Source organism: Drosophila arizonae, chromosome X, assembly GCF_054131065.1.
Source record: "Drosophila arizonae isolate 15081-1271.41 chromosome X, UAZ_ARI_1.0, whole genome shotgun sequence".
Classification (NCBI taxonomy): Eukaryota; Metazoa; Arthropoda; class Insecta; order Diptera; family Drosophilidae; genus Drosophila; species Drosophila arizonae.
This window is the reverse complement of record NC_142927.1, coordinates 8,937,453-8,963,625: the sequence shown is the minus strand read 5'-3', so window position 1 is coordinate 8,963,625 and position 26,173 is coordinate 8,937,453. Positions and strand designations below refer to the sequence as shown.

Here is a 26,173-nt window from a genome sequence, read left to right as displayed (position 1 = left end):
AAAAGTGTAGTTCAGCTAGAAAAACGTGGTATACTCGCGTCGTGCATAGCTTATTAGAGCATTCGCACTTGTCTACCCATTCAGCTAGCTTCTACTCATTTCACTTTTTTTTTCTTGCGCTCTGACAGGCATCGTGTTGCGCGCGTCTTGAGCTCAGTTTCGCCGTTTTCTGCTGACACACGTTTTGCCTTTTCGATTTCGATTCGCTGATTGCCAGAGACCTGCTCTTCTTTGCCTCTATGCCTCTATACTTCAGATGAAAAATACAATAAATAAAAGTTAAATAGTTAACGACGGAATGTGAACAGTAGATACTCTAGTCAGAGCAGCGAAAATACGAAGAAATCTATGCTCGAAATTCTTTCCGAATAGATCTGGATTAGCGGATCGGATTCAAAAACGTAATTAGCTCATGAATAGATAGATGAAATTTCAATAGAAAAGGATTTCAAATACTTCAGCTCGAAGTATGTACATATCTAGATATCATACGATGGCTAAGCCAAGTTTCAGCTTAAGATCTTCATTTCAAGCGCATATCTCCATGTCATAAAGATGCAATTCAATTGTTTTAAGAATATGCACCAGCTGCTGCTTAAAGGAGTATATTTACCAAATGACAGCAACAGGGCTTCACTGTGAGCTCAGTTCGGCTAGGCTTACACAATTCATAAGCAAGGCAGAGTATTCTTTGGCTAGGGTATTTGGGAATTTGAGCAAAGTTCAAGACGCCGCAAGAAAGTATCCACAAGTTGAATGCCAAGAGAGATGCAAAGGCTGAGACAGGGGACAGGGGACAGCGGAGGGCCGAGCCGATGCAGACAGCCAGGTCAGTGGTGCGGGCAAAGACTTTCAGCTATAAGTTAGTGCTCCCCAGATAGTAATTATCAGTAGATTGTCGGCCAGGCAAACAACTTTGACAAGTTTTGTAATCGGTTTTGCCTTTTTGATTTCATTTATTGTACATGACAGCCAAAGTGGAAACGCTGCCAGCCGAGCCAAGGGACGGGAATGAGCAGCCAGCCAGCCAGTCAGCCAGTCAGTCAGTGGAGGGAGGGCAGCAGGGTGGGCGGGCAGAGGCTCGAAGTGCGAAAAACCATTTTAAAGTTCAGATTTGATTTGATAATCAAAGTTTGTGGCCAAAAACGTAACCAAATTAAGTTTATAATACTTAAACAATAATCATACGAAAATGAAGGACCTATTCAGTAGGCTTAGTTCGACTCAGAAATATCCTTCATAATAAGCATTTCAATTAACCAATATCTTAAAAAATATTTTTGCTAAGCAATATATTACAAAATGCATAAAAATTAAATTTAAAAAAAAATAATTTTTTTTTAAATATATATTTATATTTAAGAAAAATATATAAAATTGGTAAATACAAAATTTATATAATTAAAAATACTTACAAATTATTTTTTTTTTTTTATTAAAACGAAATATTTTTATATGTATTTCGAAAAAAAAAAAAAATATTTAAAAAACGGTTAAAAATCATTAAAAATTTATATAATACATACAGAACATAATAAATGAATAAATTTAGTATATAAGATTCAAGAGTTTGATTTTTCATTTCAGGTTTTTTTCGTATTGGTTCCATATTTATATTTGACAAATTTTTATTTTCCAAAATAATTTCAAAGCTAATAGAATAATTAATAATCAAACTATTTTTGAAAAATGTCTATGTTTTTAATTTATCTCCAAAAAATTCTTGAAGGATTTCAAATCTTTTTTATTCTATTTATTTAAGTTTAAAAAAATATTAGTGTTTTTTAAAAGTTTGCTTCAATTCAAACTTTGTCAAAACTAATTTGAGCTTCAACCATATTTTTTTTTTTTTTTTTTGAATTTCAATTTCAATTTATTTCACTCTTTGTTATAGCTACATGCTTTTGTGAATGGTATTTTACAATATTTTAAGAATTTTGGCTAATACATAGTTCTTTTCTGCTAAGTTATTTATTTACATACATGATATATGGATATGCGATAACAGTATTTTGTTTACTATTAAAATTCGGCTTTATTCTACAATAAAAATCCCAATCGCACTTGTGCCTAAACAAAGGATATAACTCAGCTTGGACTCCACTATTTATATTATATATATAAATATTGTTTTTAAGATGCCTGTGGCATATCTCGATGCGTTGCATATTAGCTCTGGCCCATAAGATTTCCATTCGATGCTGTGTAACTTAAAGTGGCTGGCAATATCCGCCCCCATTCGAAGCATTTGTAGTTGAAGTGGCCAGAAACTCAGTCCATTGGTGGGACACTTCATTGGCTGTCACACATATGACAATAAACCGAATACATAAATGATGTACGAACGTTTCTCAGCTAAAGATATATACACTCAAATGTATATATGTATATATGTATATATATTGAATCGTCTGAATGGGACAGCATCAGCATTGAGATTGCGTAGTGGCAAGAGGTAGGGATGGTGGGTCGCAGCAATAATATCTATGGCCCCTCCCAAAACCAATCCCACTTGACACACACGCAGCGTAAAAGGAAATGAAAAATTCTTAGCAAAATTCCCATCATCCCTTATTGGGCTCTGGGGCATTTTGCTGTTGCCTTTTCTCACTATCTTCATATACCCTGAATGGGGGAGTCCATGCACTTTTAGCTGATATTCATTGAAAATGAAGAAACTTGAAGTTTTCAATATTGGCATTTCTAGGAAGTACTTCAATTTGTAGAGTGAGAAACATAATAAAATAAGTCACAAAAGAAGAAATAGAAGCAAAGCAGGAAGAAACTAGAAGTAGAATTCATTGAAGAGATTCAAGTAAGTTTAGAGTCGAGTTAAGACTTGACTAAATTGTGCTTAGATTTAGAAATAGTAAAAGAGTATACAGACTTCGCATTTCCTGAGCTTCTTCGCTTCACAAATAGTTTTCCCATTTTTATATATTTTTAACAAAAATTGCTCTTGTGTTCGTGTGCGTGTGGGTCCTGACAATAAGCTCTCAATATGTAATAAAACTGGACACATTATGAGAAAGTGCCGCGAGCGCCATGAAGAACCCATAACAAATGCCGCATTCAATGGACAAAAGTGGAAATAAAAAATCGCCAAAATTTAGTTTCGTTTCCAGTCTACATACATAGATGTACATATGTATTAACTAGCACATCAAATTGAATCTAGGTTAAGGATAGATCATATGTTTACAATACTTATTCAATTAAGAAAAAAAATTAAGTTCATGTGCTGATAAATAGCAGCAGGCCAATGGGAATACCTCTAATATTTTGCTAACATTGCCATCGCTATATTATTAACAGTCTCACACCTAGCTTTAACAGAAAGTTCCGATATGTAGTTGTCTCTCTCTAACAAACGATATCAAAGGGCGAGATCTTATTTTACTGCAATCTGGCAACTTCATGACAAAGTTTATACAGAAAGTGAATAAAATAGATGCTAAACGAATTTTTTGTGTGCTTTTAATAAAATAATGAGAATGGAGCCACTCACAATGTGGATGAATACGCGAAAGTTCTGAGACTAACGTTTACTAGCTGGATCGAAGAGATCGACCACAAAGGAGAAGAATATTTCGGAGCTCTTATAGTTGAAAGAAACTAGAGAAATCTATAAAGAATAAACAAGATCCATTTCATAGCAATGCGTTTACTATTCTACTCTCAAAGTCTTCAGGTGGTTCGATCAAACATATTAAACTCCTCTTCAAGTAATCCCCATCAAATATTATAGAACTGTGCTATTGCAAACCTAGTTTATGGAAATTGGAGTATTATAAGTGAAATATTGGTTTCAGATTTAGAAAAAATTATTAAATTCTCATTAAATGAAGTCCTTATGATATCTCTAACAAACCCTCAATCGATTATATCATTATATTACAGCACTGGCCTCTTCATTCCGGCTTTAACGTTGGCCAATTGGATTAGCCCAAAAGGAAAACAATGGAAAAGTTGGCGTAATCCAATTTCCCTGAAGTTGTTGATGAGAGTTGGAGTCGGAGTCGCCGCAAAAGCAATTAGTTCTGCATAATTGAATACAATTGTTGATATGCGTATTTGTTTAACAATTCGTACCTATATATATATGTACATCTATATATATTTATTTATTAATTTATTTGTTTATGCAGTCGACTGCTCAGTGGCCTTGGCACACCAACTGATTATAAGGGACTTTGCAAATTGGCCAGGCGTATCGAGACCTGGGAGCACTTGCAAGAAAAACTCTAGCAAACGCATGAGCTTGAAGTCCAAACAAACTGTTGCAACAGCAGCAACCGGCAGGCATGTGGCATGTGGCATGTGGCATGTGGCATGTGGCAAGTGCAGCACAAATGGCAAATAAATAAATATTAACTGCTCGTGTTTGCAATCTTTGTTGAATTTGCTGAACTCAAATGGCAACAGCCAAGGCAAAGCCAAAGGTAGAGGCAACGGTAGAGGCAAAGGTAAAGACCAAAACAATGATTCAAGATAATAAAGCAAAGTACTGGACGCTCGCCCATAAAAGTTTACCATTCTAATTGTTGTGCAGGCAGCAGCATCCATCCAACCAGGGCCGCAAAAAACAACATTCGAATCAGATGAAACCTATGTGAAGTCACAGGAGAACTCGAGCAGATGTGGAGCAATAGCAAATGGATGGACAGATCGATTCGCTTGGTTGGGTATGTCTACAAATATAAGAGTTCATACACTATCCATATCATTTTTAGTTAGCTCTAATTTTAACGTTATTTTCCTGTTCTCAGACTCATTAGGGATAATGATTTTGAAATCAGCATAAGAAAAGCCTTGTAAGAAGAGATCGACATAACCGACATCAAAATCTTATCAATCAAAGTCTTATGATATGGAGCTTCGATCTGGAAAAATGTAAGATAAAAGATATCTGTGAATGCAAAAACACGTAAACATTGTGCTCAAAAAGCAAAATAGAATATTTTCTATTTTATGTGAATCAGATATATACTTTATATAGAGCAGAACAATTTGTAGTTCCATATGAGCTAAAGAATGACTTCAATATATTTTGGCAATTTTCATATATAGACAGACATTTTCTATGTGAAAATAGAGCAGATCGGTGCTTTATATAAGTTTTATACAAATAGATTTAATAGTATTCTGGTAATGATATGATCGTCTTTAGATGAACCTCTTTAATGTAGATGCTTTCAGTCGACCTCAAGCTCCCACTCTCATACTCCCATACTCAACAGAAAACTATGTTTCATTATAGATAAAACAAATCATATAATTTATGTATGCATATCTATTTCGTATATCTATTCTTTTGTCAAATCTATTTGATAAGATCCTCAGCTTTAGTTTTCATCTGTTTTCAGAATTTGTCAGTCCCTGAATTGAGTGCGTATTTGGTCTTTCAATGTTGCACACCAGAGACAAACTTAATTTGCCACAATGTCTCCGATGGTAAACCCATATACCCGCCCTCCCGCCACCTGCTTGCCACCCAGCTGTCGCTTCGCCCAGCTTCCTTCTGTGTAGCATTCCAGCGACCTCCCGCAGCTGCACATAATTTAATTACCACAACGTGACAAGGCGTTCGACTAGATTTCTCTGCCCACTCACCTCCTACTCTCTCTCTCTCTCTCTCTCTGTGTGTAGGCGTGGCCCTTAAATGGCTGACTGTTGGCCAGGCGCTGGCATCATCGTGTGGCAACAATGAAGTGCAACATGTTTAGAATAGCAATTAAGTCAATAGAGCCGCAGACAAAGCCAATGCTAAAGCCCTGTTCAAGACTCTCTCAACCTCACTCTCTCCCTCTCTCACTCTCTCCCTGTCTTAGTCGCTCCCGTTCTCGCCTTTGTTTGCTGTCAAGACAAGTCGTGTCGAGTCCTCACCGAAACGTTTAATACGTACACTGTGCGTACCACGTGCCACATGCCACGGCCACAGCATGTTGCATGTGCGAATGACCACCCCCCCCCCCCCTCCGGCCACCATTTCACCCTCTCCCACGTTCTATCTCTTTCTGTGTCACCCTGTGCTCACCTGGTTGACATTGCGTCCTGGCTTATTGACGTGCTTCCCATTTCGATTGCAGCTGCAACTGTTTGTGGCATGCGGCACCTGAGCTACTTAGACATTTGCTGCCCAGCTGACTCGCCTCACATGTCCATTGCATATTTCTGCATATGTCTTGCTTGTTGGCTTGTCAGGTGCCACGCCCCACGCCCCACGCCCCGTAAAAATGTCGTCACATGCCGCTTGCCACTTGCCGCATTCCGCATGATTCGTTTCGTGTTTGATAATTTACAGCTCTGCTGATTGCTGCCACATGCAACGCGACTGCGGTCGCTGCTGTCCGCGCATTTCGTCCATCCAAATCAGCATCAGCTCAAGGCTGCCCTAAATCAGCCGCTGTCCACCGTCGACTGCCCCACTGCATGCATTTTGCATTAATTTGCTTTAATTGCGCGTCCGCAAAAAGTTTTAACTGCCATTTCCGTTGCATTTGCACCGCATGTAAACATAACCATGACATTTAGCCTTATTCGCAGTTTATGTGGCAACAGCCAAAGCTGCCTCTGCCTGTGCCTCTGCCCCTTCCTCTGTGTTTCTCTCTCTCCCGCTCTATCGCTGCCTGCTCTGTACCCTTATTCATTTTGGCTTTTAACTTTCTCAATGTGTCGCCCCATTTGAAGCGCTGCTTGCCTGCGCCCCCGTTCGGATGCTGGCCCCACCTCTGCTACCCCTTCAGCTACGCCTCTGCTGCAGCCGCCATTTGCCATTTGCCATTATCCGTTAGTTTTGCGCATTTCCGGCTCGGGCGATTGCCGCTGCAGTTGCGGATGAGCCAGCAGCAGCAAAGACTGCAACGGATGCCGAAGGCATGCTCGACTAGCAGATACCCCTTGTATCCTGTACCTGTATCTATATCTATATCTATATCTATATCTATATCTATATCTATATCTATATCTATATCTATATCTATATCTATATCTATATCTATATCTATATCTATATCTATATATCTATATCTATATCTATATCTATATCTATATCTATATCTATATCTATATCTATATCTATATCTATATCTATATCTATATCTATATCTATATCTATATCTATATCTATATCTATATCTATATCTATATCTATATCTATATTTATATCTATATCTATATCTATATCTATATCTATCTAAACCCATACCATCTACAGGGTATTACAGCTACTAGCAGCAGGCTGGTTCGAGTTAAGTTGAATTGATACGAGCTCTGGACTGTACTGTCCTCCGCTGTCCGTGGGGCAATTGTTCATGGACAGCTGCATATGCTGAGGGGCTTTCGCTGCCTCGTCAGATCTCTTTGATAATCACGCCGGAATACTATATGTATATAGATATAAATTTGCACATGTAACTAATATTCCTTATTTCAATCTTCAGTTCCCCTGATCCCCCTTCTAGCAGATATTCGCCGCTACGCCTCTGTTTTCGGTCAAATTATGTGGCCCTCGTGACCTCCAATTGGAACCCAAACACAATTCTCGTTGCATTTTTAATGCGTTGCGACAGTTGTTGTTGTTGTTGTTGTACGATTTGTTGCCATAGTTCTAGAGGCTTATCTGCTGTAGTTGTTGTTGTTGTTGGTATTTAGAAAATAGTCGATTTTTGTTAGATTTTAATTACATTTTTATACACACTTCTTTCCTTCACATTAAAGCCGAACGCTAAAGTCGTTTTGGGCTCTGGGCTAGTCAAGGTTGCCACGCCCCCGCCCCCGGCAACAGGCAATCCACCCAGGCCCCTGTCAAGAGCACATACGCTGCACTTTTGATGCCGCCGACCTCCCCACTCTCCTGCCTAGCCCACTATCCCCTCGCTCAATGTATTCGAGATGGAACGATGCTAGCAGAGCTCTCTCTTGCTTGGCCGCAAGGCAAGTGGCATGCGGCATGCGGCATGTGGCATGTGGCAGTGTGTCTGGTTGACATAGATGTATATCGGAGCAACAAGAACAAAAGGCATTAACACCATCAAACTTGGTAAACAGAGATACAGCACGTATCTAATAAAAGGCCACAACGTGCTGCCAACGCGGTCGCGAGTCGGGCGCAGGGGCGGCGTGCCAAATGAGGGAGGAGGGGGCCTAACAGCGGCTAGCGGGTGCGTCCAGAATGCGAACATATTCTCTATATCTCTCGCTCGCTCTCTCTCTCTCTCTCTCTCTCTCTCTCTCTCTCTCTCTCTCTCTCTCTCTCTCTCTCTCTCTCTCTCTTCCTGTGGGTGTGTTTTGTGCTTGGCTCTTTGACAATGTCACTGAGATTTGCGCCTTTTGCCCAGCCTCTGCGTCAGCTAACGTCTTCGGCTTTGCTGCCGCCTCTGCCTCTACCACCGCCTCTAGCTCCTGCTGTGAGTGTTTGTTGTTGTTACAGCCACAACGACAAGAACTACAACTACAACTGGAACTGATGCGATGCTCGCAGCGCTTTTGCCAGTTGATATCCTGCTTAAGGATGCGCTCAAGTACTTTCAAGTCACTTGGCAGCTGCTTGAGCTAACTTTCCGTCTCGGCCAGGACCGTGAGCAGGGCCAGGGTTAGGGCCAGGGCCAGGGCCAACTAAGGTATATCAACTGCTATGCCACATCCACAACTTACCTGCGTGTTGACAGCACGCTGAAACGCTGAATGGAATCAACGTTTACGTTTCCCAGCTCACAGCTGGCATGCTGCCTCAACCGTCTCGACAGTTGCTTCTCGGTTGCACTTGACTTGAGTGTCCTTTGCCGCTACACAGCGACAAAAGTGTCGCCGCAACTGTTGCGGTTACAACAACAACAACAATAACAACAACAACAATGAGGGCAACGACAGCTGCAACAAGCCAAGCTCGAACCAATAAAAAGACGCGCGTCTTTGAGCGCTGTCAAAACAAAAATCAAAATGCGTTTACACGCAGCGAAAGAAAGTGTATGAAAATGGGAGTCGATGCTAGGCAGGCTATATGGATAGACTATATAGGAATTTCCCATATAAATTATTGAATAGTAAATTATATTCTATAATAATAATTCATGTAATACTAATTCCATCACTTTAACAGACTTGACCCGAATATAAAACTGTAAAACTTGTTTGTGTATATATTCATATATAGGTATAGCAGTGTCTGTACAGTAGAGTCCGGCTATAACGAATCTCAAGGGACCGTCGTTATAGCCGGAAGAAGCTGTAAGTTTGTCTGAGGACCAGAATTTTAATAATTCAATAACGGCTCGGACGCTATAAGTGAAGTCTCTATAGCTGGACTCTACTGTATATACTGTATATATCTGCAAATGGCTCTATGTCTAATTCTTTAGACAGCCTCAAAAACACAAAAAGTCCCAAGGAATTCAGTTTTTGCTCTGTGATCCCATGACTAGTTTAGTATATAAAGAAAGGAACTACATATATGCTTCAGATTGGATAGTATATACGTATACATATATCATATACATATACATATACATATATATACACATATCGATAAATGTATCTATAGACGCGCTCTTCCTTACTGATGTATAAAATGAAACACATTAAAAGATTTTACTTATATTTCTTTTATTTCTCTGTTCGCTTTTGGTCTTGAGACTATCGAGTGTTTATCATAACACTATTAATATTAATCAAATAATTTCCATCACTATCGATGCCTTTGCACCTCTTCATAACCTTACAATCTGAGACTTACGTCAAGTAAGATTTTTCACTTTTGTCTGAACTGAGCATATCGAAGTCTTAATCTTTTCTTTGATTTGTGTTCAACTTTAGCTCTACATATATATACCTGCATATACAGAGATCTGTAGCAATCAAAAACACAAAGATAAAGATAGCGAAAAGAAGTCGGGAAATACTTGACATTGTTTTCAAGTTATTTTCGCATTGTTTGATTTCACTTTCAAATTTCGTTCTGCTTGCTCAGACGATGGGGTAAACAGAGGACGCTGCGCCGGGCTCGGCCTTTGTCTGGGCCTCACCTGCCGCTGCGGCGGCGGCGACGGCGGCGGCGGCAGCAGCAACCTGAGGCAGTCGGACAGCATATCCGCATCCTTGTGTCTAGTCGCCCCTTTGCGCGACTCCCTTTTGGGCCATTTGTATTTGAATTTGTTAAAACATTTTAGTGGAATTACTTTCAGCTTAAATTGCCAAAGTGGCCTCCAGTTGTTGTCTCCCTCCAACTCGCTGTCTCTCGCCCTCTCTGCCTCTTTCTTTCATGCAGTTTGCTCTTGTATGGATAGTTGCCGGCCTGCGTTTCACTAGCTATACAAAGTCTGTTGACTGCGCTTCGTTTGATTTGATTAACCATTGGCCAGACATTGAAGTCCTTGAATGCATTCACTTGATGTCAAGCTAGCGCCGATTCCACTCTTCGCGAATACCGTGTCAGCATTTCATACTAGATTATATCAATTTGAAATATAATGTGAATGTGTTTTAGCAAAGATTTTGTACAGCTTTAAGTAGTCAATGTATTGACTTGGATTTATCTAGATACATATGTATCTGTATCTTTATAGATATATCTATACGTATACTTGTACTAACATACATATCTATCTTAATATATAGATACAAATGTATCTTTGCATTTGCATATCTATATATCTTTAATATCTAAATATCTGTATATCTTTAATATCTAATATCTTATCTAAGTATGTATATCTATATCTACATTTACATATATCCTTTCATCTATACATAAGTATGTATCTTGTATGTATATCTACCTACGTATATAACTTGGAGATTTCATCCGAGCTGGAAATTTTTGCTCGACTGTTTTCTGTTTTTGGGCGCTTTCGTAGTTGCTCAGTGGGCGCAATTGGAGCGGTAGGCCCGTCTGGGCGAATGAGCCACAGGTAGAGGTGATTGGAGGTGGCTGCAGTTGCCCCATCGGGCACATCAGTGCCCTCTCTTCATCTGTTACTCAGTTTTTCTCTGGTTAAAGGTTAAGTCGAGCTTTGTTTGAGCTTGTTTCTCTTGCTGGTTTTGGGTTGCGTTGCTTTTCTTCTTTGTTGTTGTTGTTGTTGTTGTTTTTTTTTCGCTTGTTGTCTGTTTACCCTTTGATGTACCTATAGGTAGGGCATTTAGCTTTAGCATAGTGGTCAAGGGGTAGATAAAGACAATTTGACACATCTATTTCTAGATCTAGATCTAGTGCAACTCGACTGCTTTTACTTGTTTCTTCCCAAGTGGCATATATATATGATACATATCCATACCCTGGAATATCTATGGCTGACTGGACGTTGTACGATCATCTATGCTTGGATTATCTGTAGACTTTATATCTTTTTAGTTTCAGCCTGCGTTGCAATTCCTAGTCACGTACAGGGTATCAGATAGTCCTGAATTTTGACATTGTTGTCTTTTGTCTACTACTACTACTTTTGCTGCTGGTTCTTCTTCTTGTTCTTCTGGCAGTTTTCGGGGTATTTTTGTTTGCGATAGCTGCCACCCGCATTTGCGCTTTGCGTGCCGAGAAATGCGCGGAATGCAAAGGAGGCCGTTTGTATTGCCTGCTCCTGCTGCTGCTGCTGTTCCTGCTGCTCCTGCTGCTTCTTCTGCTTGCTCAACGGCCATAGATACAGCCGGAAATACTTGAAATTTTTGCAGCGCGTTTAACTTGCAATTTGGTTTGTAGCACCTTCGCAGGGGTGTGGCGGGTGGCATGCGGGGAGCGTGGCAGGGGGACTGGCAAGCAACGGCGAAATTGAAAACTGCAATTGACACTGAAACTGGATATGAATATGTAAGCGAGGCGTAGCAAGATAGAGAGACAGAGAGGCATAGAGGAGGAGAAGGGAGGGGCAGAAGGCGTATGTTGCTGCTTGGTGAATTTCGGGTGTGCTTGCCACTTGCCACTTGCCTGTTTGGCGCTGCAACGAGCACTGGTTGCACAGCGGATGTCCTGTCACAGAAGCCGACGCCGACGCCGACGTCGAACGAGTGGCGCCGAGGACGAAGGCAACACGAAACGCTCTGCCAATTGGGCAGCGCAGCGTGCTGGCAACATTTGTTGCCGCTCGAGCTTGGCAACATTTGCTGTGCAACATGATGGCGCAACTGATTGGGCCCCATTAGCAATTATTAACGCAATTATTATGGCATCGTGGCCCGGCGTCCCGTCACGTCCCCAACTAACGAGCCAAAATTAGCTCCACGAATTATGCGACTCTGTTGCGCAGGCGAACTTTGCTTACAGCGATGCCAGCTCCAGTGCCACGCCCCCATCTCGCATCTGTTGCGCTTGCAATTCTCATCATTCTCCATCAGCATCTTCATTATGTTAATCATGTGCGCTCTGCGCCTCTGCCTGCAGTTCATTTCTGTTTCTTATTGCAGTTAATTAAGTGCAACTTGAGCTCCCTCCACTTTTTCCATTGCCCTTGTCATATTCGGCCCGCCCCTTGCCCCGCGTGCGGCGTCTGCTGCAAGCTGCAAGCTGCTTAATTTATGCGTCAAGCGATGCCGCCGCATCCATTGCTAATGATGAGTGCATGTCAAAGCGCCACCGACAATCCAATGACAATTCCGGCCATGATAATTCCAGCAATTGGCCCAAATTTTGACGTCAATCAACTCGCTTGAAGCTACTGCAAAAATTAGTTAGAACGGGGACGGGAACGTTTGTTGGGGCGAGAAATGGGTTTAATGTCGGGGAGATGCGATTATAGATGCTATCAGCGGAGCAGCTGAATAAGCCAGAAGCATTCAAAATGTCTGCGAATTGATGCTGCACAAATAACTAATCTATGTGACAATCAATGATGAGTGATGAGTGATGACTGATGACTGATGAATTAGTGAATGAGTGAATGACTAATGACCAATGAAATGAATAATGAATAATGGCTAATGCCTACTGACTAATGCCTACTGACGAACGACTAATGACTAATGACTAATAATTAGTGATTAATGATTAATGATTAATGATTTATGACTAATGACAAATGACCAATTATAAATGGCTAATGACTAATGACTAATGAATAATGAATAATGGCAAATGCCTACTGACTAATGACTAATGTCTAATGACTACTGACTAATGACAATGACTAATGAATAATGACTAATGAAAAATGAAATGAATAATGAATAATGGCTAATGCCTACTGACTAATGACTAATAATTAGTGATTAATGATTAAAGATTAATGATTTATGACTAATGACAATGACTAATGACTAATGACTAATGACTAATGACTAATGACTAATGACTAATGAATAATGAATAACGACTAACGACTAACGACTAATGACTAATGACTAATGACTAATGACTAATGCCTAATGATTTATGATTTATGGCTGATGATTAATGACAGGGATATCAGTGATGACTGATAACTTTTGTATAGCTGGATGAAAGAGTGAAGAATTAGTGCTGAAAAGCTGATGTATTACAGATGAATTGTCAAATTAATGGCTTATATAGACTAATAATACAATAGTCTGATTGATAACTGATGTAGGTCCACAGTCGAATAAAAGTTTGATGAATACTCGCTGATAAATAATGATTGAGGCCTTATATATGGCTTACAGAAGTGCATGGTCCAGCACCCATATTGACTTTATCTTAATTTGCATGCCTTTCAATGTGTCCCGATTGGCAGCCTGTGACTTTATTAGCTGTGGAGCCGAAATGCAATTCATTGTTGGTCATTCGATGAATGGACGTTCGATCTTCGACTCGCATCAATGACTCACTAACTGCGACTTTTAAGTTTACTCACTGCGAAAAATTCCATTGAGCGTCGCCTTTGTGCACATCAAAAATGGAAAATTGTTTAATATATGATAAAAGCGAATTTATTTGCTCGCTGAACTGCAGCTGACGTGGGGATTTACATGTAGTCAACGCAACGGAAGTGGATGACCGACAGATTGGCTACACAGCTTCTGTTTTTTTCGCTTGAGAAGGAGAGGGGGAGGCAGAGAGCGAGGCAGATGGGGACCCATTCGCATTGGAATTGGTCAGCTATAAGTCGAATGGTCCAGCTCGATGGAAGCTTGCCCCACTGGTGTGTGCGTGTGTGTGTGTGTGTGTGGCCATAAAGTATGCAGCACAGCGAAGCGTCGTCGTCGTAGGCGACGTTCATTGAATCTGCAAAATCTCACAGCTCGCATCGGGAAGGAGCTAACGTAAGGGTAATCGAAATCCAAATCCGCATACCATGTATAATCATCATAATGGCAAATTATATATAATAATAAAATATTTCGTGTTCGAACTACCAAAATGCACTCGCTGTGCGGCTATGTGTGTGTCCGACGTATCGAGTTGAGTGCTCGAGTGGATGTGTCCACATATACGCACACATACACATACCTACGTATATGTGTATGTACGTATATACATCTATTTTCAATAGCATATGCGTACGTGTTAGTGCCAGTCCACAGACATTTGGCCGTCCCTGCTGTGTGCAGTCGCTGCCTGAGCTTAAAGCCTGACCGCCTGGGCAGGACTTTAAGTCGGATTGTGAGAGCGCTGCTTCAATCTAGTTAAGTCGCCGCTCTCGATTGTGTACGGCGTGACAATGGCCCGTTACCAAAATCAATCGTCTGCGTGACTGTGACTGTGACTGCGACTGTGACTACGACTGTGACTGGAACTGCGGGTGTGAGTGTGGGAGTGTGATTGCGCCTACCCCGTCTACCCCGTTCAATAGATGGCGCTGCCTTTTGTGCCGCTGCGAACTTCAGTTTTTCGTCTGCCTTTGTGCGCTGCATGCAAAATTAGTCTGCCGGCAAATCAAATGTTCGCCTCTGGCCAGGACCTTGAGTGGAAGTCGACGGCCGAGCCGTTGCTCCTGCTCCTGCTCCTACTGCTGCTGCGTGCGTTCTCCATATCGAAACTAAGAATTTTCCACTTCTTTGGCATAATTTAGCTGGCGAGATGGGGGTCTTGCGTGCTCTTGGCCAAAAACAAGCTGAAAGCCTTTGCCGTCGACTCAATTTGCAACTTTCGGGCGAGAGGCGAACCGCAGCAGCAGCAGCAGCAGCAGCAGCAGGAGTAGCAGGAGTAGCAGCTGAGGCAAGAGTGCTCCGATTTCCTTTGTGTGGCAACTACCGCCTGGACCGATTCGTGGGGCATGGTGTTAACTCTTTAAGTGGCGCCTGTCGCGGCGTCTGCGGTTCAAAGTTCAAAGCGTACATTTCCGATTTTGCCATTAATTAACGCTAGTAAATTAGCAGCGCAGCTGCAACTGCCACAGCAGCACCTGAAGCCGACTGTCGTTGTGCGGGGTGGCGGGGGGAGGGAGGGAGGGCGGAGGCAGCACTTCAAGCAACTGAGTAGCGGTAGCTGCCTCCTGCTGAGAGCTTTCTCGACTTCATTGATTCGCAATCAACGCCAGGGCCGCATTTGATTTATTTCGCCAACTCAACAGTGAGGGGGGGGGGGGGGGGGGTTGGACGGACCGAGTGAGCGAGTGAGAAAGAGACAGAGAATTGGTTAAACTTTCTCAACAGTGCCAAACGCAATTTAATAAACAACATTTTACAGCCTCCAAATTCAATTAAGTGCTTCTTCTCAGCATCATTCAAATGAGTTGAGAGACAGAGAGAGAGATAGAGAGACCACCTCAGGCAGCTGGTGCTTTTATATACGACTATCGGCCAAAACTATTATCAAAATATTCTAGTTTTAGAGTTGCTTTATGCAATTTTCGACATTGTGAATCAGCTAACCGCAGCTTGGAACTAGACATTCACATGTATTTTAGAAAGCGACTTCTCTTACTCCACTCCATATATTGTATTTTCTTCAGTTTTGAGCTCATTCCAATTCTATTTGTTTCGCTGAGTACCCTCATTACAACTTAATTTGATTTCAGGAACTTTAAGGAGTATCCTAAGCAAGAAAACAGCTAGATTTTCCCTATTTACGACGAAATCCTTTCTTCTATGATCTATCCTTTCAATTCTACCGAAATATGATTTTTGTTCTCATTATCTTTTTGTCTCTCTCTCTCTCTAGGACTCTCATCCCTCTTTCTCTATTTATTTTTCGCTCTCTTATTTTTGTTTGTTCTATTCTTTCTCTCACTCTCTATTTCTCACTCTGCCTGTCTCTTATGCTGTGCCTTTCTCTTTTTCTCTATCTCTGTATTTTACATATTCTCCACTGTCATTCTTCCCTCTCACTGTGTCACTCTTTTTCATATGTGGCTCCTGGTTCTCTCTCGCTTTTTCTCTCTCTTCTCTTTCTATATTTCATTCTCTCTCTCCGTCTGTCAATCAGTCTCTTTCCCTATATGTGTTTTTTTTCTTTCTCCCTCTCTCTCTCTTTCATCTCACTTTTAATCTTGCTCTATTCTCTTTCCCTCCTTCTTTTTCTCTGTCTCTCCCCCTCGCTTTCCCTCTCTCTACCCTTGCTCTGCTGCCTCACTCTCTCTCTCTCTCTCTCTCTGTTTCTTATCCATCTCGCATCCATTTCCCCGACCTTCGCCTGCTAACAGATCTAATGACACGAAGCTGACACTGAAGCCAAATAAATTGCAAAATGTTGTATGAATTATGTTTAGCAATATTTTATTGAAGCTGTTTACGCGAAAACTCATCAGGAAATGTGTGGAAAAGCAACCACAACAACAACATGAAATCGCAGATAGCAACAGCTGTCGATGATGCTGTTGCCATTGTTGTCATCGTTGTTGTTGTTGTTGTTGCTGATAATCAGTTGTGGCTGGCAAGGCAAGGCAAGGCAAGGTCTGATGACAAACTGATATTAAAGACGCATCAGAATTTATCTGAAAGCGGAGAAATCGACAAAGTCCGCGTTAATAGAAAAAGTTGCTGTGTGGACGCAGCAGCAACAGCAGCCGCAGCCATTGATGGCCGCCCTCGAATGGGAGAGGGTATATGGGCTGAGTGGGGTAGTTTGATTCAGGCCGGCTGTTTGCCATCTAGTGAAAGGAAATCCATTGAAAGTTGAGCTTTAAGTGCATTAGTTGTTGATGCTGTTGCCGCTGCCGATTCCTGTTGCATGTGGCATGTGGCATGTGGCATATGGCATGTGGCGAGTGGCATGTGGCATGTGGCATGTCGCTGGCCATAAAAATGATTTAAATGGCGCCGCATTGTTGCATTATGTCGCCGACGGACTGAATGACTGAATAAATGACAGAATGAATGACTGAATGATTGATTGACTGACTGACTGACTGACTGCGCTGTGTCCTTCCCATTTGGGCCATGCATCAACTTGATGGCCGCTGGCAACTTGGTAGCATCTTTATTTACTCCGTTTCGGACAGCGGCATCACAGCGGCCGTTGCCTATCTCTCTCTCTCTCTCTCTCTCTCTCTCTCTCTCTCTCTCTTTCGCGCTTTGTCTCTTGCTCTGCCTGTGCATACTTAATGCATTTGCATTTTCATTTTATTTCATTGCTTTAGTTGTGCACTGCCTCAACTTGTGCTTTGTCTTCCAGCAAAGGACCTTCCTCCACTTCCTTCCTGCTTCCTGTACTTCCCCTGCCTCTCCTCCTCCTCCGCCTCCTGCTCTCTCGACTTGACTAGATTCTTTGGCTATTTGCTGTTTGGCTTGTCTTGTGTTTACTTGCATTCATTTGTTTACTTGTGTTTCATTCGGTTAAGTGCTTCTCTGATTGTTTCGCGACAGGCTTCGCTTCTCGCTTTAACTTCTTCATTTGCCAAGGATTTAGAAGCAAGTTGAATGTGCAGCATCCACTTTCATCCTGTCATCTCATCATCTTTTCATGTTCAAGTGCGACCAGCTATTATCTGCTTAACAGATATTCGCATCGCTAGCTGTTAACAACATTATTGGGCATTACATGTGTCCAATTCACACACACACACACACACACACATACACACCCACACACTAACACACAGTCGTCCTTTGCTGTGGGTCTTTGCTGCCATCGCCCAACCATTGGCCATAAATATTCATCCTTTATGCATACATTATTTTAATGAATTATTGATTTCGTTCAATTTAATAGCATTGAGTGCAAATTCGTATATGCAATTAGAGTCGCACCTTAAATACCCTATTAGTATGCCAAAATATCATTGATTGAACTAAATATGACTATATATAATAAAGCATATAGCGGAGATATACTCAATAGTAGTTTAAATTAGGTTTTACGTAAAGCCCAGAGAATGAGAGGGAGAAGGATGTAGAGAGAGAAAGACAGTAGTTTGATTGTGGGATTGTCTCCTTTGTGGGTAAGATCTATAGCCCCTATATTAGAGCATATAGTGGAGATCTACTCAATAGTAGACGAAAATTTTTAGGTAGAAAGAGAAAGAGAGAGAGAGAGAGAGAGAGGGGAACACCGTAATTTGATTGTGAGATTATCTCCTCTGTAGGTAAGGTCCATAGCCTCTAGAGAGCTGCTCTCGAGTTACTCTCCCTGTTCTACTCTCATTGTCTAGTAATATAGTCTTTCAATAGAGTAACTCTCTCCGTCTTTATTGATTTCACTTTTCAGTTTATTTGACAGTTTTACAATTGAGCAACTCTTTGTCTCCTCCCTCCCACTCTCTCTCTATCTTAATTGATCTTACCTTCTAACAAGCCTTACAGTCACACAACTCAGCTAAGCTCTCTATCCTTGGCTACTCTCTCTCTCTTTCTCACTGCTCTACCACCACCTACCCTATATATGTATAACTTGTTTATAAGAATATCTTACAATTAGACTACTCTCACTCTCCTTCCGTCTTTCTCCCTCTCTCTCTCTCTCTCTCTCTCTGTCTCTCTCTCTATCTCTCTCACTCTCTCTCACTCTCTCTCTCAATTTAAACTATATCCATAATCCTCGAAAGTTTATTGACCTTTCCCCATTTCAACTAGTGTTAAAGTCTCTCAATTTGGCTAATCTCTCTGCTTTACCCATCCGCATATGTACATTAGATGATATATTCTAGATTTTTTTAGCTGGCCGACTAACAATACATGTTTGTCTTAACTAGACTACTATAAATGGTTACATTTTTCGCTCCCTCTCTCCTGCTAAGTTCCACTCCCTCCTTCCCCGCATAAACTCATACACTCCTTTTGTTAGCACTCGCCAATCGCTCTCTGCCCTATATATATTTTTGGGTTTCATTTTCATATAATTTATAATGCTTAACACGCATTGAATTGATTTTAGTTTGGGGTCACGGCGCAGTTCGTGGCACCAGTAGATAGCGTACGGCTCGCATTCACTTTGAATTCGGCGCTCGGCTTTGTGTGGTTTTTGTGGGTTCGAATAGCACTTTGTGTCCCTTGCAGAACGCATTAGCAATAAAGGCGCATCTATTCAATTATAACGGCGCTCGCACCCCCCCTCAACGTGTGCCTGATATGAAAGTAAACTAGGCCCAACTGTGAATTGCTTTTAGGCCAACAACATTTTTCTTCCTCCTAATCGAGGTGCTGTCTCATCAACTCCTTCGCACATAGATAACTATATGTGCGTATGTATGTGCGCATATGGCATGCGGCCTGCTCTGTGTGTCATTTTAATGGATGACAAGAATATTTTGTTATGATATCCCTCCCCACCCCCACAACTAGTCGCCCTGTCGCTCCCTTGAGCTCAGCTCCCACTTGCTGCATATTATTTATTGTATTAAAAGTCCATTAGTGATTTTTGAAGCTTGTGGTCGCCATCTTTCATTTTCATTTTCAGTTTCATTTCCCATTTACATTTTGACGTCAATAAAATTGACAGTCGCTCCCGTCTCTCGTCTCTCGTCTCCCGTCTGCCTCTGCCAGCGTCACATTGTGGCCACTAATTGCATTTTGGTTGAGGCCAAACCTGCTGTTGCAGCCGATCAAATAGGGCACTTTATCGAGCACCGTCCCCTGCCCAACATCTTGTCTGCAGCTAACTGGTTTAGCAAGCAGCGAGTGGCTTATGGCAGCAGCTCGAACGTCCATGGAAAATGGGGAGCTGGTGAGTGACTGTAGTAGTAGAGCGGCATGTGAAGGAATCGGAAATAACAAGAGATAAACGATGAGTAGAGAGAGAAAGTAGCGAATGGAATGAGCAAAGGATCGGACCAGATGGGACTAAGGTAAAGGGACGTAGAAACTGATGAGCGATAAATCTAGTATAAAAGTAGGAAGCGGCATGACAAAGCTCGTAACGAGTGAAACTAAGGGATAAGATCTAGAGGAAGTTTCGAGAGGTTATAGCGCGCAGCTTAAGAAACTATTATATGAGCTTATACAAGGTATAAGAGCAAGTAGCGAGAAGTCATAGCGAGTAGCGAGAGAAGCCGGCGAGTAATGTGGAAAAATATATTGTATAGGAGTGAGTGGCGAGCAGTCACAGCGATGAACGAGTGAGATGACTCAGATTGAAGAGCATCATATAGCTAGAAGTCATAGGAAGAGGCTAGAAGTCATAGCGAGTAGCTTGAAAGTAACGAGTGATATTACCGAGGAGAGATAGAGACTGGCGAAGAGAGAGAGAGAGTGGGTAAGTGAGAGAGAGAGAGAGAGAGAGAGAGAGAGAGAAAAAATGAGACATGAGAGCGCAGAGTGACAGTTAAAATCAAGGAGGAAAGATCAACAGAAGAGGGATTATAACCAGAGCGAATATTGAGAGATAAAAGGGATCCGAAGGGAATTAAGCGAATGGGTAATATCGAGTATTGAAAAGAAAGGAAAGGAAGTGCAATTATTAGATTAGATATTATATGTTGATTGCCGAAGAGAGAGAGAGAGAGAGAGAGTGGTTCATAGATTATGCAGCTAAGCCGAAGAATTACATTTAATCAACAGCTCGTTTAATTGCCCATGAGTGGAAATCAACGTAAAGTTTCGCTTAACTTTCGCTTGAGTAACAAATGCAACAAGTCGATAGTGTAAGGCCATTTCTAGATGAAAGGCTATGCGCTAATGGCAATCGGCATTCGGCTTCTGGCCAGACAAGTTCTGGCCAACGGATGCAGGCTAACAAGTCGCCTTAAGCGAATCGCTCGACTAATTGATTGAGCATCACAGACTGTGCCACAGCTAAGACTGCACTTAATTTGAAAAATGGAATGCCACGCCCACACCCCATGTCCACCTCGCAGCCCCCTTTAAGCTGTGGCGCGTGTATGCATCAACGACAAAGTCGTGCCATTTATGCATAAAGCAATCTGCAGATAAGTGTGTGTCGGGAGAAACTTGCTTGTGTAAACGAGCGAGAGAGAGGGGGAGAGAGAGAGAGAGAGGGAGATGGCGGGAGGGAGATGGATAGAAGGCAAGTGCTAATATCTCGTGTCGGGCATTTGCTTGCTGCCTGTTGCCAGTTGCCTGGGATTAAAGTTGCAAGCAAAATTTCAGGCGCATAATGAAGCGAATGCAGCAGGGAAACGATACAGACAGATAGACAGAGAGAGAGAGAGAGAGAGAGAGGGAGGCAGAATTGTAGGGAGAGCACATTTCAGGCTATATAGCATCAGCAGTCAACATCAGACCGTTCGCTGGCATTAATAAAAGTTTTCATTCAAACAATGCAACGCAGCCAAAAAAAAAAAAAAAAAAAAAAAAAAAAAAAAAAAAAAAAAACGAGGAGAGAAGAAGAAGCAGAAGAGCGAGACCTCCCAACTCTCGAGTACAAACAAACGGCGCCTTGTGGAGAGGCAGAGAGATTTAAGCTGGGACCGTTAAGCCACTGATTGGGGTCATTATTAAATAAATTGAAAGGCATTTCTGTTGACATGCGAATGGGCCATGATGGCCGAGACAACAACAACAACAACAACAACAACAACAACAACAACAACAACAACAGCAGCAGCAGCACAAAGAGGGTTCCCAAGTGCTTCAGTTGTCTTTTGTGGCAATTCAAGGGGCTTCATTCAATCTTTTAACGTGATAAACAACCTAATGTACACAGCGAAAGTGAGAGAGGCATATAGAGACAGACAGACAAAGAGAGAGAGAGAGAGAGAGAGAGACAGATGGAGCATTGAGCGCACATCAATGGATTTGCACTGAATAGCATCGCCTTTCTTTCGCCCCTATAGAGCATTGGGCCTCTGACTAAATTGGATTGCAAACTACTAGATAATGCGCAACAAAAGCTGTGAGAGCAATCGATAAATTTGGCAATGTTATCGATAGATTTGGTGATTCCAATTGCAGGTCTTATAGAGGCTTGCTTTAGGTAAGCCAAAGCTGAATTGGGAATCAAAGAAAACTATCTATATATAGAGATTAATAGAAAGTACAGAATTTTCGATTGTCTTAGGCAATCCTTTATATAAGAACTTAAGGCATATATCAGGGCTTCAATAGATCTCCCAGTCTACTAAATCCTGCTCAACTAAAACTCAGTTTGAGTTGAAGCTAAAGCGAGTTTAGTTAATATCCAATCCATTCAGAAGTAGAGAAATTTCGAATGTCTTAGACCAAGTCCACGCTAAGTCCTTCCCCACTTGTCAATTAGTTTGCTAATCGGTCTAGAGCCTTGATCCGCATGGCCTAGACAGAGGAGGGCCCATCTACTGCCAGTGAGTACACAAATATGTGGTTGATTATGACATTTGTGAGTTGAGTGAGTTGAGTTGAGTTGAGGCATCTGCAGAGGCTCGTTTCCTGTTTTGGGCGCCCAAATGGCGCATAAGAAGAGTTAATTGGGCCGTTATTCGGGATGGGGCTCGTTCTGCAATTGAATGTCGAGTGCCGGCTGGGGAGCCGTACGCGAAACGCCATCGCCTCTCACTCACCGCGTCAGGTGGTTGACAATGCGCAGAAGGAGGCGCTGCGACTGCTCGATGCTTTTTAATTGAAAGCAAACAACACTTTCGTCCAACGTCCAGAAATACTTTGTTTGCATGCGTGTCGCTGACAAGACGAAGGGGCTCGGAGTTGGGGCGGGCATTGGTGCGTTGCTTGGCTGGTTAGGCATAAAAGTGAAAAACAATTGAACCCTTGGGCAAAATTGGTTTTGACAATGTAAATAAATAAAACACAAGCATAAATATTTACTGCTAGCAGCAGCAGGCAACGCAATGGGCCAGAGAGGGGCCTGAGTGGGGGAGGGGGCAGCCAAAGCTGGCGCCCGACTAAAGTATTTACAGCCTATTCCACAAAACTGACGTAAGCGTACAGATTACAGCGGCAAGCCTTCTACTCCCCAAAAAGGACTCTCTGTCAGCTACCTCCGGCTACCCCCTTCGCTCCGGCACCCGCAAGTGGCTGACCTTTAACAGTTAGTCTTTAGGCACAGCCGCCCCCAGACCCAACCCCCACTTGTCCACCGTCGAATGTTGCCAAAAGGATTTGCAGCTCATTTCATGCCAAACGCACTTGTGCCCTCTGCAGGCCCTGGGCCGCCCCCAATCGACCCTTTCGGCTTAACCCTTGTGCTAATATTTGATTGTGCTGCCCGCTTAATAGCCAGCTCAAATTTTCAACTGCTGTCTGTTGTCTGTTATTCGTATGCGCAGCCCGAAACAACATTTCTGCTCTTGCCACAAATTGAAAAGAAAATTGAGAGCAAAATAATGTTAAATCGTAAAATGATTCCAATTCGAATTGACTCTACATTCGGTTCAAATATGAAATTAATCTCAAGAGAACAGGCTGGCAGAAAAATTCTGTAGAGAATGGGATGGAGAGGGAGAGGAGGAAGATGAGCATAGAATAATAGAGAGAGATCGATCTATATCTATATCTATATCTATATTTATATCTATATCTATATCTATATCTATATCTATATCTATATCTATATCTATATCTATATCTATATCTATATCTATATCTATATCTATATCTATATCTATATCTATATCTATATCTATATCTATATCTATATCTATATCTATATCTATATCTATATCTATATCTATATCTATATCTATATCTATATCTATATCTATATCTATATCTATATCTATATCTATATCTATATCTATATCTATATCTATATCTACATCTATATCTATATCTATATCTATATTTATATCTATATTTATATCTATATCTATATCTATATCTATATCTATATCTATATCTATATCTATATCTATATCTATATCTATATCTATATCTATATCTATATCTATATCTATATCTATATCTATATCTATATCTATATCTATATCTATATCTATATCTATATCTATATCTATATCTATATCTATATCTATATCTACATCTATATCTATATCTATATCTATATCTATATCTATATCTATATCTATATCTATATCTATATCTATATCTACATCTATATCTATATCTATATTTATATCTATATCTAATATAGGCAAATAGATATTTCAACCATTGCTGAATGAGCTGAGCTACTGCTGAATGAGCTGAATCCCACGCATGCTTTGGCTTCCAATAATTGCATTCGATGTGAGTGCCAACGGATTATTAGTACATGATGGGTCTACAGCCGACTCGACGCAACAGAATCAGCTACCTATACATATGTATAGATGCCTAGATGTATATGTATGTGGACTGCACTGTGAACGAGATGGTGTAGCTTGGGGGCGGCTTAGTGCTTTATGTAAGACCAGCCACGAATCGGCCATAATAATTTTCCGCGTAATTTATTTGAGCGCCATAATATCATATTTTACACGCACATACACTTAGAGAAGGGAAGGCCTCCGCCGTAGGCAAGGCTGTAGGCGGCTCGTGGAGTTGCTTCCGTTGAATAATTTAAACAGCGCACATGTGCGCGAAAAAGATGCCCACCTAGCGGGACAGTGTGGCAGAGGGGCAAGGGGGCAGAACGGGTGGATGGGCGATGGAGGTCACGTTAAAATAGGCGGAAGACGATTATCAGACAGTTTGCACACAATGTTGTCGTCTGCAGCGGAAGGAAACGGAGATAGCGGCCGGGGGATGGGGGATTGTGGATAGGGGATGGGGATTGGGGCTTCTAGCACACATTTATTGCCAAAATTAAATGACAATGTAGTTGAAAAGCTATGAGGAGCTGCTGAGGGAGGGGAGGAGTGGCACGCGGAAGGAAGCAAAACCAGAGGGGAGCGAGCTTGGACGTTTGCGGAGGCTGTCTATTAGAGGGCGGTAGCGGGGGCGGGTATGCCAACTGAGGGTGAGCGAATGCATATCGTTCATATGGTACAGCAGTCAGTGCTGAGCCGAGCCAGCAGCAGCAGCGGCAACTCAAGCTGAACAATTTTTCAACAAGTTTTATGCAATTTCTTTGGGCTCAACCCCCAACCCTCAACCCCCAAGCCCTGAGGGCTGAATGTATGCGTGTGTATGTGTGGCAATCGCGGAATCGGTCCAAGTGTAAAGGAATTTTAACGCTTTGCCGTTAAATGCCGCTTGCTCACAGCTGCAGATTGTTTGGTTTAAACTGTGGCAGAGAGAAAGACAGACAGAGAGAGCGAGAGAGAGAGAGAGAGGGCTAAGGGGTAACAAGGGCTGGGGTCTGGAGTCTAGGGTCTGGGGTGGCATCGTCGCTTTTGTTGAACTTTTGCGTAAGATTGCGCAGTAAATTGTCGAAAATTAATTTTCATGTTGTAGAAGCTGCGAAAATTCATGGAGCACAAGAGATAGCAATATACGAGAAGTGTGTGGGAGACAGAGTGAGAGAGAGATAGAGAGAGAGAGGGCGAGAGTGAAGTACGCGAGTAGCTATATAATAAAGTACCCAGACTTAGCTCAAGGCGTCGCTTTTTGTCAATTAATTTCTTCAATGGTTTTTGCCTAATTGAAATTTTATGGCCCTTGTCGAACGAGACAGCGAGACGCATGTAGCGAAAGAGATAGACATACATATGTATATATATATATATATGTACAAGAGGTGTGAAGTGGAATGCACACATGGGAGCGCGCATTCGACTTCATAATCACAACCGTAGCATCCAGGCTAAAACCCATAATTCAATTAGGAGTTCATTAAAGCGATTACATAATCAATTATTGTGCGAGTATGAATGGAGGCTCGAACACGATTATGCATACAAATGAATAGGCAGATGAATGAGTGCGAATATTCGAAAGTGTTTCACTTGAAGCACTATCATGGCATAGTGAAAGTCTGTGTGGATTGCTAGACTTGAAGATACCCTCTATGAGTCATAAACTTCATATTATTTCATTTTCTCATTCTCTCTCTCTCTCTCTCTCTCACTCACTCATTCACAAT

At 41.7% G+C, this 26,173-nt stretch overlaps 1 protein-coding gene across 2 annotated transcripts in view; it reads left to right on the top strand.

The window, feature by feature from the left end:
* Window positions 1-3,925: 3,925 nt before the first annotated feature.
* LOC149267855 (uncharacterized) overlaps window positions 3,926-26,173 on the top strand; it is a 31,966-nt gene continuing 9,718 nt past the window's right edge. Inside the window, exons 1-3 of one of the 2 annotated variants that reach the window (XM_089473759.1) lie at window positions 3,926-4,466; window positions 4,553-4,685; window positions 4,770-4,893. The gene's annotated coding sequence lies outside the window, so the exon portion shown is untranslated. Of the gene's footprint in view, window positions 4,467-4,549; window positions 4,686-4,769; window positions 4,894-26,173 lie in introns of those variants that run through there. The other variant, XM_089473758.1, reaches the window with a different exon arrangement.